Raw genomic sequence first — 21,534 nt, forward strand, 5'->3', positions numbered from 1 at the left:
CTTCAAGTAATTCTTTGTAACCTAGCCTTACTTAATGTAGCTGGGAACGGCCTTCTTTATCACTACCACCTAACTCTTTGCCTTTGTTTCACACCTCTCTTCCATTCTTGTGCCAGAGCTTTTGGAACGCTTTTGAGCGCTGTGTTCACCAACTGAAGGGAGTTATTGGCTTGTGCTACACTGTCACTAGAGTGCAAAATAACAGAAAACTAGATCACGCAGCAGCAGGCTCTTTTGTAGCAGCATCATCTAAGAGTGGGACCTTCATTTAGGCAACAACAACAAATAACAGGAGATTGAAAATGAATTCCTGTTTAAAATCTTGTTGAATGTTCACTCTAGCTGCTAAATATGCATTATATTGGTCGCAACTCTTTAGCATCTGCTACTGTAGCGGCTACACTGTCTTTATTATTAATTTTAGCACTGCTTTTATTAGTTTCCTTAGCATTGAAGCAATCTGTTTAACATCATGGGGCGAGCGATGTATTCCATGTTGGAGGACTATTTGTCTCGTAACCCTCTATTCTGACTGCTCACACAGCCTCTTTATTTATTTATCTAATTATTTATGTTACCACAGCTATCTGCGCACGAATCATAACGCGGTGAACAACACTAGACTCCAGTAGGACAGATCTTTTCAGATGCCTTATTGTGACTGGTCGACCGTGACATAATTGTGCGATTGAACTCCTATGCTTGTGATCCGTTCCCAATTTAGGTGAGCTCTAATGTTTGGCTTTGCGTTTACCCTTTTTTCTATTGTCACATTAGGAAGGACTGCCGTATGGCGTGCACCCTTGGTTGTTGGTTTTTTGGAGTGGATATCAGCTACTGATGATCCCTCCTGTATTATAATATGTTCCTGTCTCTCCTTTTTGTTTTTCTGCAGTTCTACTTGACTGAGAACTTGCCCTACAGGTCCATACACATTTCCCAGGATGTACATTCGGGAACAAGTGGCCAGTTTCAAAATTGAGATATTGGTAAATTTGATAATTTAATTATTTAACCATGTTATCTCTCATTATTTAGTAAGGAGGTGTTTTTCCGGACAGTGTTCTATGGGGGCGGGGAGGGGGTAATCCTGTTCGTCAATCACAGATCAGTATGTTTTAATCGTTATGCCCTCTGTTTTCTTGATTTGATTTAGTTTTGCAGGTCGATACACAATGTATCCTTGGTGTTGTTTTGTTTATGTATTTACTGTTCTTTTATTTTGTTTTTCCCTCTTTTTTATTTGGTTCTTTTAGGTAAAATTATGGATTCATTTTGCATAATTCTGTATTCCTGTGTGTATTATTGCCTTATTGCTACATTAAAACCTTCAAGTGGCAAATATTCCAACGGGAGTGCGCCGTCCTGAAGAAGATGGGCATCAACCGTGAAACAGCCTAGATGCTCCGCACCATCGAAACTACTTCCTGTGTATATGTCAGAGCTAGTGTATATAGTAGGTCATGACAGTACAGTAGTCGACGTATGGCACCCCTTTTTCTAATTAGGAACTACCATTGCCTTGTCCACATATTTTTGGGGTTTTCTCTATATTGTTAAATGCGGCCATAGCCTCTGACCACCAGCCGGGTGACCCCCTTCAGCCGACTTGAGGTTCAGACAGCTTGGCAACATGAAGTTAATACTGACTGAATTTTCAGTCTGGTTTTATATTGGCACTTTGTTTCACTATGCACTTTATTCTACAACAATCTGCTGCTATTTAGAGATGAGCTCGTAACAAAATTTAAAATTTAATATGTATGTTTTAACAAATGGAATTTAAATAAAATATTCATGTTTTTCAATTATTGTTTGGTCTATATGGTCTGATCTGTGATTCCGAATTTCGGGGGCCCCCTCTCTCCCCAACCCATTGCCGGTCACCACTTTAACTTGAATTTTGTTTCCGCTGACACACTCTCTGTTCACTACATTTGTTACTTCCTCTTTGTCAGCGAAGTAGAGGTTTACCCATCTTTTGTTTTGCTAAAATCTTGTTGAATACATAACAGTCTAAATATTCATTCTCAGTACAGGACAATAAAATTGGCATTTAAAATGCAATGATTTAATGATTTTGGAGAGGGAATTCAGAGTGGGGTAGAGGAGTAATATGTGGGCCTATTCAGGTGTTTCTCCCTGCGCACAGTGCAGTCTAGAAACTGCCCTGGATGAAACGGTTGGCTAGTATTTAACCCCAATACTCAACCGTACGTCTGTTCACTTCCAGCGTAGTGTCTTACCTTGGACCGCCACCCATCCCAGCAACCACTGATAGTCCCATGCCCTATTTATAACCCCATGTGTGAATCCCCTCTGTACATGACTCGGTTGCTTCCCAGTTTGGTTTACACTTTATATATCCCTCATGCAAACATACTCAACCACAAGGGCCCATATAGTCACCAAGAAAGGCCCTGCTCGCCTAATGCCATATTTTTTAAGTTCAGTTTAGGTGACCCACATACCTACACTTGGAAGACGTCTTGTAAGACATGGGTCTCCTCCTTTTCCTGTAGGAGAACCTGTGAGCAAATACCATCTGACAAGGGTGCAAAGCCCGGCTTTTTTAAATCAACTACTAGATTGATGCAGGTAATTCCATCTCTGAAAGGGTAACCTACTGATCAGATTCCCTGTTCAAACCTTCCATGCTAAAAGCATATCATTTATTTGAGTCCTGCTGCATCAGTATCCTGATTTGCAGCACCTACTCTACCAGTGGCACAGAGCAGGTTCAGAGGAAACAGTGGCCCATTTGACAGCTGTAGTGGCTGCCATGTCTCTGCAACACAGGGGCTGCATTGAAAATGTGCACCCCTCTGCCAAAACGATGGTGAGCATAAGTATCTCATGATGGTGACCGGTTAAACTCGAAAATAAAGGTATGCTTGATTTTAGGCCTGGTGCATGGAACTACTTATGATAATCGCAACAACATTCAATGTTATATCACGCATGTGACAGCTTCTGTAAATCGGCTCCACTGTGGAAGGTGATGTGTATTCTGTCCAGATGGGTGGAGCATGACAAACGGCAGGACAGGAACCTGAATGGCCATGCCTCCTCTTCGATCTCTTTGTGAGGGTTGGTAACACCCTCAGCCAGAGATAGCACCCACCAGGCAGCAGCCCTGGGCCCAGGCATCAAAGGAGTAGACCCATTCAAAGGCAGTATCCTCAAACCAGGGTGCTGCATTTCTAAAAAAGCTTTGATCCTAGTAAGAAGCGAAGGGGGTTAGAGTAGTCAGGAGGGCTCAGCTCAGTGGAAGGAGATTTCCACCATTTTGTTTCTCTTTGCCTCTGTCTTTCCTTCCTGTCCATCCACTTCCTCTACAGCAAAACACTTTGGGTGTGATGTCAGAAGGGCAAAGTCTACTTCTTTGAAGAACAGGGATTGGATGACTAAGGAAGGCTAGCTTTAGTCCAATTACCTGTGGAATCTTACCTTTAAGAGAAGGGATATCCCCCCACCTCATTGATTACCTCTGGAAAACCTCAGAAGGATTCATTGGGCCTGTTTTGGGAGATCTGTACTTTCCAAATCCCTGAGGTGAAGGAGGATCAGTCAAAAGCATAGGAGAGCTCTTCCCCCTACACACTCCAAGGGCACATTGAGGATGACATTTGATATACACCAAGACCTGCACCAGAATCTCCCAGGGCTGGGATAGCAGACCCTGAAAGGACACACTCTGGACTTGAGCCTCTGAATTGGCTCTCACAGACCCTGGAGGTCCAGATCTGCTAAGGCTCCCCATTCTGCCACCTCAAAACCGGCCAGACTGCCATCAAAGCGAATTTGACACCATTGCTACTTTCTGGCACTCCTGTGAACCTATAAATAATTGCTTGAGCATAGAGCTCTGTCAATGCTGCTTCGTGCCTTCGCTGAGACTGTCACCTGCAAGGCTCAAATCAACTACCCACTGTGTGCACCAGACTCGGACCGCTGGTGAGTCACTTGCTTCTCAGACCGGGGGTTGCTTCACTACTGGAACCAACTCACCCCTCAAACTGCTGCTTCACTGAACAGCATATCGAAGCAAGAGGATCGACATTTCAACAACCGCTAGAAGTTGAATCAAACCTTTGGAGTGTCATTCATCGACCCTTCCCGGCAGTTACAACCTGATTTGACTGAGCCCAACCTCGAAGAGATCTTGGTGAACACCCTGACCGGCATCACCGAACGCCTCCTCCGAGCCACAAAGAGGTCCTGCATTTCAACCTGCTCAATGATTGCTTGCTGCCTGTGGCCACTTGATCCCCTGTGCCCGAACTGAACTTGATCTACTCTCATCACTGCTTGAAACCCACCAGAGACCAGAAATAAGGCAATGCCGATCAATAACTGCCCCATTGGTCCTGCTGGGCCCTAGAGGCTGATTAGGTTACTTGTGTACCTTTTTTCACAAAAAGACATATCCATTTTGTGGTTAAAATTGTTCACCTATTGTCCCTATATTCACACTGAGCGGGCTACATTCTTCTGTCTGTTGCATCTTCTCTGTCATTCCACAGGGGTTTGTTTTGTATAGTGTTCTGTAGCTAGTTCTATTGCAGATGGTGTGTTTGATTAAAGTTTATATATTTGATTGCACATTCCCTTTATTTTGGACTGTTTACTGTGTTGTTTGGGTCACTACTGGATCACATTCACATCCCTCTTAAGAGCACAGCCTTCCCTTGGCCCACGTTACTACAAAAGCCAAAGGAGGTATATCCCTTAACCATGCCTGTTTTACCTTTATGAGTGTGTTGGCTCTTGGTTTTTAGAAGTGAGAGGGCTGAGTGGACTTTTTCGCCCCTTCTCACCCTTGCACTCCTGCAGAGCAGAATTCAATTCTTTGCAAAACTGCTCTTTGGCCGTGAGGCCATTGGCACTGGTACAACGACATGCCGGACTTTGGACAGCGCTGCCCCGGACTGAGAAAGTGGCTGCTGATGTAGACTCTTCCATCTGACCTCTTAGCATATAACAGTAATCACATTCAATAGTTTCCCAGCAGTGTGTGGATAGGAACCGTGAACAAGCCCCGGATATAGAAGAGCCGGGGGAGTTAAAGGCAATTGACTTAAGTGTGTTATGTTCTCAGAAGACAGTGTGGAGTGCTTGTGAATTCTCTTTGCAGCTTTTTTATGTTGTCGAGTTGCCATGGTTGGTGCGGTTTCCATAAATACCTCTGTGTGAATCATATTTGTACATTAATAAGCTCGGCTCCACAGTTCACACCGCATCTCGCGAGCATTTTGCAATACAAGATATTATCCACTTGGAAGCATTTGAGCGCGTTCGTTATTTTGGTGCGCAGTGCGGGAGAGGGATAGCAGTGCACCTGGCTGAACTGTTGATTTGATTACTCTGACGAGAAACAGTGGCAAATGTTCAGGTGTCCTTCTAACAGGGTAATCTGAAATGTGTCATTGGTTTGTAACACTTGTTGAAACTGTACAATTCCCACTGCAGTTTTCAACAACAATACCGGTTCCACTGGGAACACACACGTCATCGAGGCTCCCTGAACTTTGGCCTCGAATGAAGCCGGACTGGGAATGGGCAGACTTCCGGAAAAGTCTCAGAAACTCCAACGTGTCAATCATGTGTCATGTCGGGCCATGATTACATGATTACTGTGCTGAGTGGTTCAAAGTAACATTGTTGTGCTAAATTGTATTTCTGGAATAATGTCCACCGTGTGCAATTGGCCACCGGATTTTTCACTTTATGTGTGCTCAATACAAAATAAAATCTAGAAAAAAAAACGAAAAGCACATGAAAAGTGCAATGTCACCTCTCACAATAAACAATAAACACGTGCACATTTCCATGCTTCTGTTTAGAGCCAAGGTGCAAAATAATTCAGACTTGTAAATGAACAGCAAAGTTAGTGGGCCTGATTCACAGAGCGTTTGCCTTTGGGATTGCACCATTATAAAACGCTTCTGAGATCAGGCCTTGCTTGTACCGACTTTAGATATGTAACTGCCAAAATACAGACCTACTGTCCAGTGCAAAGATCTCTCAACACATCTGCGCAGCAGTAGGGAACAATATAAATCATTGGGCCTCATTACGAGGTGGGAGGTGCTGGGAATTCCTTACCGCCCTACCACGAGTCGCCTTTGCGGGTCCTTCCTGAATGCCTGGTTTTAGCAGGCATTAAGGACGGGACCCTCAAAGGGATACCAGGGTCAATAACGGTACCGCAATTTGCGGTACAGTTATTGCCGCCTTCCCATTGAGCCCTATGGGGGCTCAAATGGGAATGGGGAATAGCCCTGGTGAATGGGGAATTACCGGTCCCGCCGACCTCGGAATGGACTGGTAATTGCTCCATTCACCAGGCCGGAGTCGCAAGAGTTTCGGAGGCAGCCATGGCGCTAATAGCGGTATGGCTACCTCCAACCTCGTAATGAGGCCCATTATATCCAAAAGTGAAAGTCATTAGTTGACAATCTAAATAACATATACGATCTTCATTTGTATTGAAAGAGTTGCATCTTGGTATATTGTTGCCCAATATAGTCCTGCAAGATAATGTTCCCGTTCTCCTTAGGCAAGGACTTGCTAACTATGTTTCATCATTTCAACGTCCATGTTTTGTGTTATGTCATGTTTTGCCTTCCAAATTCACAAGGCTTTGTCCAGATCTTACTGAATTAAATCAACTAATTATCTCCCAACTATTTCTCTCCCAGCTGAGCCATGCCAAATAGATGCATGGTTTCCATGCCTGAGACATATTTCCAACTATACCTCGTTAATGAATCATTGACGGTATCCAATCACTGAACTTTAAAACAAAATAGGTGGATAATCTTATGCTGGCTACAGTTTTGATTGAGGGAATGCCAAGTTCTCCCCAGACAATTTGGATAGGTGTACGTCAAGGTAAATGTAATGTTGGTTTGGATATTTCACCCTCCACTGTGTCCATCCAGTTACATAATGTGTAGCCCATATCACTGAGCCAGATGTTAGGAAGGAGCAGATCTTCAATTTATAGGCCATGGTTAAAAGTTTCAAGGAACTCAATGCCATTGATGGCTGCTTTGCCCTATTTCTGATCATTTCATACACCAGCCAACCTTGATGGCCTCCAAAACATATAAAATACCCTCATATCGACCAAAGCCAAGTCCTTCAATACTAAGATTATGTAAGCTAGCTCTAGTTCCAAAGAGCTCTTCTCCATACTCAAATAACAAGAACACCCCACAGCTACCCCCTCTCTTGTCCACCTTGACACAGCTAAGTGTACCACCATTGAAGCCGCCCTTTCCACAAAATCTACACACTACAGCACACAATCATCTCCAAGAAACAACAACTCCAATCTAAACAACCTGCACTGACTCCCCCCTCAACCACCCTGCCCCAATTCCACTTCTCTTCCATTTTCACAGATGACATCACTACCACGTTCCAACACCTCAAACCGTCTAATTGCAGAGTTGATGACTGTCCTGCCCACATTATCAAACTCTGCGCAGCTACGCTAGCACTTTCCAGAGCTGACTTTGTTAATGTTAATCCTTCACGTCAATAATGTACTGATCTGCCTCAAAACAGCTTGGTATCGCCCCTCATTAAGAAACGCTCCATTGAACCTACCCTCCCTACTAACTACCAGCCTATCACCAGAGTACCCTTGCTCCTCAAAATCTTTGATGGTGTTTCCCACTCTCAAATCCAAAATTACCTAGAACAGCACCAGCTCTTAGGTTAAAGACAATCTGGATTCACACCAAAACACAGTACGGAAACAGCAATCTTGGTTCTCAAGATCCAACTGGATAGCGTCCATGATTCTGGCAATTTGTCAATGCTACTCCTCCTAGATCTGTCAGCAACATTTGACCTCGTAGACCATGAAGTCCTTTGCCAAAAACCTCCTGACAAACTTCCACTTCTCCCATCAGGCGGTTCATGGGATTAAATAATTCTTGAGTGAGCGCACTTCGAAGGTCTATAGGTGACCACATTGCTGACGCCATCCCCATTTCTTGTGGCGTTCGCCAAACCTCCTGCATCTCCCCAGCCCTCGGCGTCAACACATTAGGTATCGCTAATACAAACTTTGCAGATGGCATGCAAGTTCTCCTGCCAATCTCAGGGAATTATGCCAAGGACATTGAAATGATCAACCAGACCTACCGTGTCATTCAGAGCTGGATGGCTACCCACAACCTCTGTCTTAATGATGAAAAGACTGAGAATCTTATTGTGGGCTCTCCTCATTGACTACAAACCATGGGTCCATCATACTCCTCCTTTCCCAATGACGGAACCACCATCCAGGTTTCCAAGCACGTAAAGACACTGGGTGTTTTTGTTGATGCTAAGTGCAAAATGTCCCACCACATCAATGCGTTGGAATCCCCAACAGACTACACTGCCAAGCTTATCTCCTTGAGCAGGAAATATATTTCTCCCCCAAACTGCATCACCCTTGCACGTGCCGTTATTGACAGTAAGCTTGATTATTACAATGTGCTATTTTCTGGCAACTCCTCCGAGACCCTGGCAAAATGCCAACTCTCAAAACTCTCCGAACACATCTCAGCAGCAAGAAGGTAGGTGCACTTGCTACCTATAAAAGCATGAATTGAATTCAAAATGCTCGCCATTGCCTACCCATGTCTACACCATAACACCCTCTCCTACCTCACCCCCAACATTGCTGCTAAACCAATGACTCAATGCCTCTGCTTTTCATCCAGCTGCACATTGCTCACTCCCGGACTCCATCGGATGTGAGCGCGAGGCTCCATCTTTTGTGTGACTGCTCCTACCGTCTGCAACACTGTTCCCTTCCACATCAGAAATGAAACTTCTTTCCTTGTCTTCAAAAAACCTATAAAGGCCTGGTTATTTAACAAATATGTATAACTCATATGTGACTATGCACACTTGTTTTTACTATTTCCTTTTTTACATATTCTGTACAAGCGGCATTATGCTTCCGGGTCTGGGCACTGTAGAAATGAAATAAATAAAATAAATAAATAAAATCATGGCCTGATGGCCTTTTCAATTCATTTTCTTGTCAAATGGTATTCACAGATATTTGATTTGTCGGACAGCTTCAGTTGTTTTAGTGTCCAAATTGCATTTCCTCTGACCCATAATCAGGTGGATTGAAAAACTAATTGCTAATATCATGTTGTTGTTGTCTTTTTTTTCAGTTACCAAGCTACTCATAAAAAGGCCCACTGTGCTTTACTGAGTGACAACTTGATCCTTTTGGCTACTTCTCAGAGCTTGGTTTTTATGGACATTCCACTTGCTTATATACTGATCATGGCGACTTATTTCTGGTAAACCTTCCAAAGTGAATTGAGCCCCATGGCAAGATATATTAATTGGCCTTGTATGAGGACAGTGCCGTGCCCGTTCCTTGCTGCTCGGCAATCAGGACAGTTCTTTGCCCTGGATTTACTAATCCAGAACAGGGCAAAAAGGACTGAGTGCACTGAGGTGCTCAAGACTCTCTGCATAAATGAGTGTGGTGGGATGTGTTGCATGAATCATTGCCCATACCAGACAATTCCACAGACAGAGGCTTGCAAGGGACAGCAGAACTCAGTTCCTGTGTTTGTGATATTTGCTCCTTGAAGGGCTCAATGTTAATATTCAGGGCAGCCTGTGAAGCCCCATCTGGAGTTGATTGTAGCAGCTGAAAGCAAGCAGAAGCAGTTGGCTAATTCACATTTTCCAATATGAACTAAATGCTCAGGAAAATCTTTACCAATAGAGGGCCTTGCTACTTGCATGATCACTCCCAGACTCCTGCCATATCTCCTAACAACTCTTTCAGGTGCAGAGTGTTGCCATGCCAAATGTCTGTCGCCTTCCTCTTAATTGGGGAGGAAGGATAGCTCAGGGGCAACGCATTTGTCTTGGAAGGAAGACAATGCAGTGCAACATGCATTTATTTATTGGTTATTTATAAGGCGAACTATACATCAAAATTGTCATTTCAAGGTGCATCAAGACAAGGGGGTAGGGGAAGAGAAAGGACAAAGTGTAAAACAAAAACGTTCTTAAAAGGTCTTGAAACATTCAGAACTCACAAGTGCTATACAACAAGAGGTAGAGGAGCAGGGGGGAGGAGAGGAAGAAGACAATCTGAGAGGAGATTTGGATTGTGCAGGAGCAGGTACGTAGGAAGTGAAAGAACAAAGCAATACCGCATCACAGAGCAGCATAAAAAAAGTGGCAACATTTAAGGTTAGAGGCAAAGGCAGCACGGATTAAAAGAAATGTCAAAGTCAATGCAGGTGCATAGGAGCGGGCCACAGAGGCAACGATAGAGCGAGGATGGTGGACAATAGCCCAAACAGGAGAAATCTAGCGCAGATCGACAGCAGTAGGGAGTCCAGGAGGAAAGTAGCGGTAGCGGCAGGGAACATATTACGAGAGCTAAAGAAGGCCGTGCCGGAGGGCTCAAGTTGCCATGCATAGGACTGGAGCGACAGGATCATAGGAAGGAGCATACCAGGAGAGACAGCCAGAATGAGAACACACCTGAGCGAGGAACAGCAACATACCAGAAGTTGGTGTAAGCAAGAGCATGAGCACAATAGGGTCCGGAAGCCGCAAAACAGAGTGAGGAAGAACAGGTGTACAGCCAGCCTGGAGTTAGAGTCTTGGTGTAAGGGAGTGAAGATCAAAGGTCAGCAGGTGGGCAGGCAATGTCAAAAAGGCGAGGTGAATAAAGAGGGCAGCAGGGTATGTGCCTGGTTGAAGGTGACAGACACTTACCGCAGTAGCCGAAGGGTGGCATGCTGTAACATAGGTTGGCGACACTCAAACCTACAACGGGGAAAGAGGCAGGGGTTGCGGCAGCCAGGGTGTGGCAGACTCGTCGGACAGGCCCACGCAGATAGCCCAACATTGGCTTTAGGAACCTGTTGTCATATTTATCATTTATAAAAAACCAATTATAATTATAATGAATACACGTCAGAGGTAAAGTTGTGATGTGGCCAAAACGATTAGCCATTGCAATTGTAACTTAGATTATCCTTTTAATGCATTTTCAGGCACAATTTAGGACTTTGCCAACGCAGAGCCTGCACTTAGCAGGTAGTGCAACATTGGCTTTGAGCACCCATAGTCATATTGATAATTTCCCTCCATGTGTTTTCATGTAAAGATGTTACACTTCAATTGTGCTCTAGTGTTTTGGAGGGACCTAGTTAGGGCTTAGGTTTGTTTGCCCGATCTACGCAGCTAAAAGGTTCTACAATTGTATCATATTGAGTTGCAGGATGGTGCTAGTATGTGTCATGAGTAGGGAGGCTACATGGCAATGAGCATTTTGCAACTCTGTATTTCTTTCTATGCCCCCTTTCACTTGTGCTAACAACATTCTCAAGCCTTCATACATTTGGCAGTCAAGGGAACTGAAGCAAAGGCAGAACATGTGCTTTTTCCAGGATCCCAGTTTGGCCATGTGGGGGCTGTGGGGGATTAGAACATGGGTATTTAAGTTCTACAGCTGGCAACCTAGAACCTATGCCGTACATACGCCTAGGGGTGTTTATAATGCGGCAAATTAATATATGGAATATTGCTTCTAACATAATATATCATTCATAAAGAGCCCTCCATATGCTCAGTGCTGTTAAGTCTACTAAAACAAGCTGTCTCGGGATAATCCATCTCACAGATTAAGGGGAGAAACAATTACTTTAAAGGAATAATGTTATCCATCTGCTGCATAATTTATTCCAACTTTTTTTAATAGACACTTATTAAATTGCCATTTGAAATTACACTTCATTTACCAATGTTGTTAAAAATGTCAAGTACCTCGATGCCCTTGAGGGATAATTTTACATTATATATGTTTTTTTCAAAATAAATACGTTATCAGGGTCCCCGAGTGGCAAAAAAAAAAAAAATCCCTGAAGTTCCACAGCCAGTTACAGTAATGCCTGAACATTTAAAGCATTTAAAGCTAAGATGACTTTGCTTTCAGCATACTTAATTGGCCCATAGAGAAAAATAAAACCTTTGTGGGTGGTAACAGAGAATCACCCGCACTGTCAAATGGCTAACCTCCGCTTACATACATTTTATAGTATGGCACAGAGGCTTACGCTCCATCATTTCTCATTATTATTCAAATAGCTGTAAGAATAATAAATAAAAAATACAGATCTCACAATTCCACCTTTGCCACCCTGGAACCCCGACCAATCCCATTTCAATAAGTCCTTTCTCTATGTTACTGGAGCCCAAACATCCGCTTTTCTTTCTGCTTCAGCATCTGAAAGTTAAATATCAAGAACGTTCCTGTCAATTAATATTCATCCCTTTTATTGTGATTTGGCGGGTGAGTTTAGTTCGCTGAACTGTTTGGAGCGCAGAGTTGGCTGCAGGCACGATATCACCACGGATGCCAACTTCTCAAATGTATTGCTAGGACCAAGGCAGTGACGTGACATCACCAAAATGGGTAGGCTATGGAAGTGATGTCATGTGGCCAATGACTTAGATGACTTAATAGGAAGGGATATCACGAAGTACATTAACATCAGTAATGGAAAGATAAGCCTCAGTAAGCCAAATCAAAGGTACACATACATACAAAATGGGGATAAAAAAGACACAATATCATTAGTCATTAATTTGCAAACTTTCATAATCTCGAGATTACTTCAACTGGCATAGGCAGAACTAATCCCTTGGAATAGCAGGACAATTTAAGAATAATATATTTAATTTCTTTGGGCACTGCTTCCTGTAAGGTAGCAAAAGAGCAGCACTGTACTCTTTAAACTAAGTTTAAGTGAGTCTTTTTGTGAAATGCACACATAAGGAAGCACTTCTGACCTCTAGACTGAACCTAATTTCAGCAGAATAACACACAATGATGAACTTGTCCAAAGTGACACAGTTTGGTTAAGACAGGAAACTAAGGTTGTTTCCTAGTTCCATCGTTTGAAATTCAACGAGTATAATACAGATACGCCATCTTAAATCAGGTCATGGCTTTCTGCTAAACTGTCTTCAAAAGATACACTAGTACTGTGTTTAATAAAGATGACATACAAATCACCAAACTACATGGAAGATCAACCCGAAAAAGGTGAAATCTTTATAAAGACATGCTAGTCAAAACAAGCTGTATTCGCTCTAAAATGGCAAAAGAGCGCAACAGAGAATGCTCATCAGTAAGGTGATTACGAGGTACTTCCAAAAAGTAGTTGGAATAAAAATGCATTGTTTTCCATAGTACATTGTCATATGCAAAGAAGTAAAACAGTTGTGTTTAAATCCATGAACTCCATTGATTTATCATAAGTAACTATTTCAGATGTTAATATACTTCCATAAATCATTTATAATTGATTAGTATTCTGCAATTAGATATTTTCAACAGCATACAGTGTACCATGCAGGACAATGATTGTAACATAGCTCAATAGGTTGCATGGCTGCTGCGGAAAAGCGTGTGAGCTGTAGGACGCGCGTTTACATTGGTAGGTCTGACATGGGGCTTCAACCTTTTTTTTAAATTTTATTTTAAAGAGAGTTACATCGGAACAAAGCATCACAAAATCTGCAGCATAATTCCATTGTTACAACAAGCTGCTATTCAAAGCACAACAAACAATGTTTTACTTTTCATGGAGAAGTCGGTGGAGTAAAGTTGTTATCCGAAAACATATCACAGAGGTAGTTTCTAAAGGGGGCCCAAATATCTGTAGGGTGGCATTTTGCAGACACAGTTAACACAAATTGCTCTTTGCACTCATTTACCATATTAAGTTCTCTAAGGAAATCTTACTTACGGGGTGCATTAATTGACTTCCAGCAATTTAATATGCAGCGTTTAGCAACTATACATGCTACATTAAATAGTCGTCTGGTAATTTCTGCCGTTTTACCTATATTACCAAACAGATATTTTAGTGGTGAAGGGGAAGCAGGGATAGAAATTATCTCCTCCAGGATCTCTGCCACCTCGTCCCAGAATTTTGCCACTAGGGGGCAAGACCAGTAGATATGATATGCATTTGTGTTAACGGCATCACATTTCAGACATTTCCCTGTGCAGTTCTCGACAAATTTAGCCAGCTTAACAGGGAAATAGTGTAACTGATTAAGTATTTTAAAATGGATTAATCTCAACCCTGAATTCAGGGAAATGGACCTAGTGAGCTGACAGCATTTGAGCCATTTTTCGTCGCTGATTGTGTACCCCAAGCCATGTTCGCAGGTCTCCTTCATGGTGTTGTGGGAAGGTGAATGTGCTTAAACTAGAGTGTACAGAATAGATTTGCCTTTCTTCTGCCCGTCTGTCGCTGTTATAGCCCTTGTACATTCGTGTGTAGGGGGTTTTGCGGGGAATGTTGACCATTTAGCTGCAAACGCGGCCTTCATACGATGAAAGTGGAATTGCTTAAGCTGCCCAATCCCCATTGCGTTCACACAGTCCTTCAGTTCGATGTATCTGCCCCCCGGGAACATAGCACTCATTTTTACCTGCTTTGCCGTATCCCAAAGCTTCTGAAGTGATTTATCGAAAGTGGGGGCAATATTGGGGAAATTCCATAATGGAATTTCTGGGCCATACGGGTTCACAAGTCCAATCTTTTTATATATTTTGAAGCATGTGTGTACGGAAGCACTCACTGGGTCAAACTTGCAGGAGTCCTTGCGTTTGGAGCTGAATGTAACCGAGCGGACATCGGAGGGGGAGGCCGCATATCTCTCTATAGGGATATGTGCTGCCTTGTCGTCCAGGTCAAACCAGTGCTTGGCAAACTGTGCTTCGGCTACTAAGTACTATAGCTCGAAATCTTGGGCTGAAATGCCTCAGCTCGAGAATGGCTTGATTAATTTGTTCCATTTCATCCTGGCTGTCTTCCCGCCCCATATGAACGTACTGACTAATGTGGGCCAGATGGGTATGTTGCCAAAACAATAAAGTAATTTGGGGAGGACTATCATTTTAATGAGAGCCACTCGGCCATATAAGGACATGGGAAGTCTGGTCCATAGCTGCAGCTTAATGGTTCATGATTGTAAGAGCGCCTCATGATTATCCATGTATAACATGTGTTTGTCTCTGGACACCACCACCCCTAGATACCAGACTCAGTCAGGGGACCATTTGAACCCTCCCATATCAGATAGATCTTGGGTAGCTAGGGTTAAAGGAAAGGGGCTTCAACCTTTCAAGTGGCAACAAACACCTTTCCGTGCGTATGAAATCTATCTGAGCATGGATTCCATTACAGATCTCCTGCGGCCTATCAAAATGCTCAAAATGCAGTATAATCTCAGTTCTAGCCCACATTCTAAACATTAGCTCTTTAGCAGCTGCCGACAATCATTCACTTTCCTTGTTCCCTGCACAGCTATATGTGCAAATTGTTTTACAGACCTTGGAAGGGTCATTATGGTGGGATAATGACCTTCCCCAACTTGTAGCCCTCGACTTCACCCGTGGCAATAATTTGGGAGTGGGTAATTATCCCATGATCCTGACCCCTCCATTGGCACAGAAGACTTTATTAATGACTTGTAGAGACAATGAAGAATTGGGACATGTTTGTGATGAGAACACATTCTGGCAGTGTCCATCTTCAAAAGTATACTCCTCATTATTCCCAAATGCAATCTCTTATTCGGAGGGTGAAACGAAGACAAACATCAATCTCTGGTTAATCCTGCCACAGGCGTATCTTAGCCAGAACCCTTGGTAGTATAATCATGATGAGATTTTTCATTCAGCAGTGTGGGATGGAGGTATGCCATGGATTGTTTGGTGACACAATTGTAGTCTGTATGGAAATGACCATTATAGACGCCAACAAAACTAGTAAAGAAGACTGTCTACTGCCACAATTACCTAACAAAACACCTTTATTAAGATTTCTTCTCACAACTATGCAGAAAAAGAGATGCTGTGTTGTCTAGTTTAGATTTGCTATGTTCCACTGGTCATGGTATTTTGGCTTACATGGGTTTATTGCAATATTGAATTTTCATTTTCCCTTCATAAATGGAAAACTAAAGTATGTGCAGGGTGGTATGGGTGCAGTAGTTCACACTTAAGCAAAACTAACTGAAAGGTGGTGAGTAGGTTTTGAATTTATCATACACACAGGCATTGCCGTGGACAACCCTCCAGACCATCACCTTTCAGCCAGCCAGGCCATTCCCGAAGGGGAAAGATCATGTGCAAATCAGGCATGATCCCACACTAAAAAGGGCAGGGCAGCTTGAACTACCAGGTCATATACCTTCTGTATGAGACAACAAGCAACTCGAGACATGCTTCAGCGTAATTGGGTGTAATTAGTGAGGTGAAGCCTTGGTCTCTAGGGTTAGTAGCATCGGCACCCTAGTATGTGGGGACATAAGCAGAAATGAAAGATGATGGTTGGAAGGTTTCAAATTAATCATAACCTTGGACATGTCTATGTACAACCCTCCTGGCAATCGTTTTTCAGGCTTCCAAAACATTGCAAAAGGGGAAAGACCAAATGCAAATCAGGCTTGATGCCACCTGAAAAGCGTACTGCTGTGTCACATTGCTTCTGCATGAGACCAGGCGAAATCACTGTCATGTTTTGGCCACATATGTGGGTGCCTTGCTCAATATGCCAGAGACAACGAAGCAGCACCTCACTGATGAGGCCCAACAAGGCTTAAATATGCCTTTGGTTGCTTGTGTTTATGTGCAGAAAGGACATGGCCTAGGAGTCCGGGCTGGCCTGCTCTCAGGGGAAATTCCAATATTGATTTACATATGGCTTGTCTTCTTCTGCAATGGTGAAGATGTGCTAAAAAATGGTGGTGTGGAAGGTTACCCAGAACAATGCCAGAGGTATGGATTATTTCAAAACCTTCCACCCATCACATTTTATGAATATATTTTACATTTTACAAAAAACATCCAAAAGGCTTTAGAGAGGGAATTTGAGTGCAACAATACTTTACGTTTCACTAAGTGGTCTCATGCCATGTCGATTTGTTCATATATAGTTGTCTTGTAAGGCACAAAACAGGTGAACGCAATCACTAAATAGCACACTCTGTTTCTTTTATCCAGCCCTAGTGTTTGTCAATTGCGCCCCTCAGTCTGGATAGGGTACTTCTGAACTACAGAATTAGGAGGTAGGGTGGGCAATGCTTAATTTCAAAGTTTCGCTCATTGATTCACAATTATTTAAGGGGGCTAACCCTTTAGCCAAGGCACCAGGTCATAGCAATTTCCACCAAGTAGGAACGGACAACTTCCATCCCTGAATGAGCTTACTCTCACTTCCCTTATCGGGTTTCAATCAACTTTCAAAATATTTTTTGGAAGTTTTCCGTCCCTACTGTGTGGGTACTTCTGAACTGCAACATACTTTGGATGAACACATGCTCTGACTCCATTGTATACCTTATCATATTTGTAGGGAATAGGGGTCAGCCCAGTCGACTGGGAAGTCTGGATTCTGACCCCCTGATGGACCGGGGTATTTCTGGACCCAAAGCTACTTTGGGTGAAACCATATTCTGCCTTAATTGCAACTATCACCCTATTTCTGGGAATAGGGGCCTGCCCAGTTGGCATTGCTGCTTCATCAGAAGTTAGAAAAAAGATGAAGGCAGAATGTCCAAGCCATATCTGTCTTGCAAGGTCTCTGTCACCCCTTCAATTGTAAGCTATATTTTGTTAAATGTATGGCTTCTTCACTAAGCAGGAATCTCTGAACTAATGCCCCCCCCCCCAGTGTACAGTCTCACCCCAAAGTACTGGGCAAGAAACAGGTGGTTTCACAAAATTCACATATATTTAAATTAATTCATGAAAGGTGGTCCCCTAGCTTTATGTAGGGGAAGGCACCATAATAGTACACAATTACAGCCAGCTTGTAAACAAGAAACCAAAATAACCTTCTGCTTGAATCTCTCTCTCACACACACTCTCTCTCTGTTTCTCTCTATGTATACATTTTATATATATAGTATTCCTTCATGCTAGCACAAGGCATAGTTAAAGTTAAGATAAAGAAGGGTTTGTTTTAGAAAATTACGTTTCTCAATAACGTTTGAACACTTGCATGAACAAATCTGAAAATATTCCACAGTAATATTTCGGGACAGCTGCCCATGCATGCAAACATTTCAGAATTGTACATTAACTGCTTAATAGTTTAAACATGTTTTACTTTCATCACATGTTTAAACAGATTTTTAAATGGCGTTTTCCCAATTTCTACGATAGTCGCTGTGTAGTTATGGTTAAATTGCTAACCCATAGGAAGAGCACTTTTTGGGTGGTTTATAACTTCGCTCCCCCTAGAGGAATCCTCAACAAACTTTGCAAAAAAAGTATATGGCCCACTTTGAATTCTTTTTTGCAAATTTTGGTGAGGTTTGGTCCAGGGGGGGCAAAGTTGTGGGGGTTCCCAAAACTTCTGTTTTTCCCATAGACTTAATGGGAAAAAGCTTTGCTCACGCCTACAGCCCAAACCGCTGGATGGATTTTCACCAAATTTGTGGCAGGAGTGGCGGCTTGGTCCCGAAAGTGTGCTTTTGTTAATTTGGTGTAAATCCACCCAGTAGTTCCCTGTTCACTCCGCGGGCAGGACATGGATTGGCCAGGCATCTCGCTTCATGTCCGCGGACATGCAACATGCTCTCTGATTGGGTGGGGTGAAGCGTGAAGTGCGTCAGATTTTTGGAAACGCCCACCATCTTGGATTCGCGTCCGGTGTCCGTGGACATCGCAGTAAAACATAGAAAAAAAACACAACATTGCACTTGTCAAACTTATCAAATAATCTTTGGGGAGGTGAGGGGTGATGAGAATGGGATGGAATATGGCTGCAAGAAGCAACAAAAATGTGTGTTAACTAAAAAACATCCGTACACGAAGGAAGAACGTAGCGGTGTTGACCACGCTCACGCGTAGAAGAGTTCACGTGGTAAAGCGCACGCGCGGATCTACTTCACCCGCTCTTCACATATACCGGGCCAGTCAAAACGCGCAGATACTTTCTTTTTCACACTTGCACGCACGCTCTTAGCAGATGAATCCGAGCTCACATGCGCCTTATCAGAACACGTACACGCTTTGAAGAAAAACACGCAGAAATGAGATGAATCCAAGCTCACACGCTCCTCATCTGAACACACACATGCACTGTAGAAAACACATACTTTTACTTGGAACCATAACATCCCTTTAACAAAGTATTTTTACTGAATTTCATAGGTTTTTTAGTAGCGCAACTTAACCATAACGTCCCTGGTTGAACTGTTGATTTGATTACTCTGACGAGCAACAATGGCAAATGATCAGAGGTCCTTCTAACAGGCTAATCTGAAATGTGTCATTGGTTTGTAAAACTGTGTAACCGTACAATTCCCTCTGCAGTTTTCAACAACAATACTGGTTCCACTGGGAACACACACGTCATCGAGGCTCCCTGAACTTTGGCCTCGAACGAAGCCTGACTGGGAATTGGCAGACTTCTGGAAAAGTCTCAGAAACTCGAATGTGTCACTCATGTTTCATGTCATGCCATGATTACATGATTACTGTGCTGAGTGGTTCAAAGTAACATTGTTGTGCTTAATTGTATTTCTGAAATAATGTCCACTGTGTGCCATTTGGCGCCGGATTCTTTTGACTTCATGTGTGCTCAATACAAAATAAAATCTAGAAGAAAACGAAAAGCACATGAGAAGTGCAATGTCACCTCTCACAATAAAAAAAAAACACATACACAGTTCCATGCTTCTCTTTAGAGCCAAGGTGCAAAATAATGCAGACTTGTAAATGAACAGCAAAGTTAGTTGGCCTGATTCACAGAGTGTTTGCCTTTGGGATTGCTCCATTATAAAACGCTTCTGAGATCAGGCCTTGCTTGTGCCGACTTTAGATATGTAACTGCCAAAATACAGACCTACTGTCCAGTGCAAAGATCTCTCAAGAAATCTGCCCAGCAGTAGGAAACAATATAAATCATTATATCCAAAAGTCAAAGTCATTAGCTGACAATCGAAATCACACATACGATCTTCATTTTTATTGAAAGAGTTGCATCTTGGTATATTGTTGCCCAATATAGGCCTGCGAGATAATGTTCCCGTTCTCCTTAGGCAAGGACTTGCTAACTATGTATCATCATTTCCATGTTTTGTGTTATGTCATGTTTTGCCTTCCAAATTCACAAGGCTTTGTCCAGATCTTACTGAATTAAATCAACTAATTATCTCCCAACTATTTCTCTCCCAGCTGAGCCATGCCAAATAGATGCATGGTTTTCCATGCCTGAGACATATTTCCAACTATACCTCGTTAACGAATCATTGACTGTATCCAATCACTGAACTTTAAAACAAAATAGGTGGATAATCTTATGCTGGCTACAGTTTTGATTGAGGGAATGCCAAGTTCTCCCCAGACAATTTGGATAGGTGTGCGTTAAGGTAAATGTAATGTTGGTTTGGATAGTTCACCCTCCACTGTGTCCATCCTGTTACATCATGTGTAGCCCATATCACTGAGCCAGATGTTAGAAAGGAGCAGATCTTCAATGTATAGGCCATGGTTAAATGTTTCAAGGATCTCAATGCCACTGTTAGATGCTTTGCCCTATTTCTGATCATTTCATACACCAGCCAACCTTGATGGCCTCCAAAACACAAAAAATACCCTCATATCAAAGCCAACTCCTTCAATACTAGGATTACCTGAGGTATCTCTAGTTCCAAAGAGCTCTTCTTCATACTCACAGAACAAGAACACCCCACAGCTACCCCCACTCTTGTCCACATTGGCAAAGCTTGGTGTACCACCATTGAAGCAGCCCTTTCGACAAAATCTACAAACTACAACACAAAATCATCTCCAAGAAACAACTCCAATCTAAACCACCTGCGCCGACTCCCCCATCAACCATCCCAATTCCACTTCTCTTCCAATTTCACAGATGACATCAGCACCACGTTCCAATACCTCAAACCGTCTAATTGCAGAGGTGATGACTGTCCTGCCCACATTATCAAACTCTGCGCAGCTACGCTAGCATCTTCCATAGCTGACTTTGTTAATGCCTCCTTCACGTCAATAATGCACTGATCTGCCTCAAAACAGCTTGGGTATCTCCCCTCATTAAGAAACGCTCCATTGAAGCTACCCTCCCCAATAAAAACCAACCTACCAGAGTACCCTTCCTCTTCAAAATCCTTGATGGTGTTGCCCACTCTCAAATCCAAAATTACCTAGAACAGCACCAGCTCTTAGGGTAAAGACAATCTGGATTCAGACCAAAACACAGTACGGAAACAGCACTCTTGGATCTCAAGATCCAACTAGATAGCATCCATGATTCTGGCAATTTGGCAATACTACTCCTCCTAGATCTGTCAGCAACATTTGACCTCGTAGACCATGAAGTCCTTTGCCAAAAACCTCCTGACAAGCTTCCACTTCTCCCATCAGGTGGTTTGTTAGATTAAATAATTCTTGAGTGAGCACACTTCGAAGGTCTATAGGTG

At 42.9% G+C, this 21,534-nt stretch overlaps 1 long non-coding RNA gene across 1 annotated transcript; it reads left to right on the forward strand.

The window, feature by feature from the left end:
- Positions 1 to 408: 408 nt before the first annotated feature.
- LOC138568951 (uncharacterized) lies at positions 409 to 1,811 on the forward strand. Its single transcript, XR_011303021.1, has 3 exons — positions 409 to 724; positions 896 to 989; positions 1,257 to 1,811. It is a non-coding gene; the product is annotated as an uncharacterized lncRNA (long non-coding RNA).
- Positions 1,812 to 21,534: the final 19,723 nt, after the last annotated feature.

Source organism: Ambystoma mexicanum, chromosome 2q (assembly GCF_040938575.1).
Source record: "Ambystoma mexicanum isolate Mex_15411 chromosome 2q, UKY_AmexF1_1, whole genome shotgun sequence".
NCBI lineage: Eukaryota > Metazoa > Chordata > Amphibia > Caudata > Ambystomatidae > Ambystoma > Ambystoma mexicanum.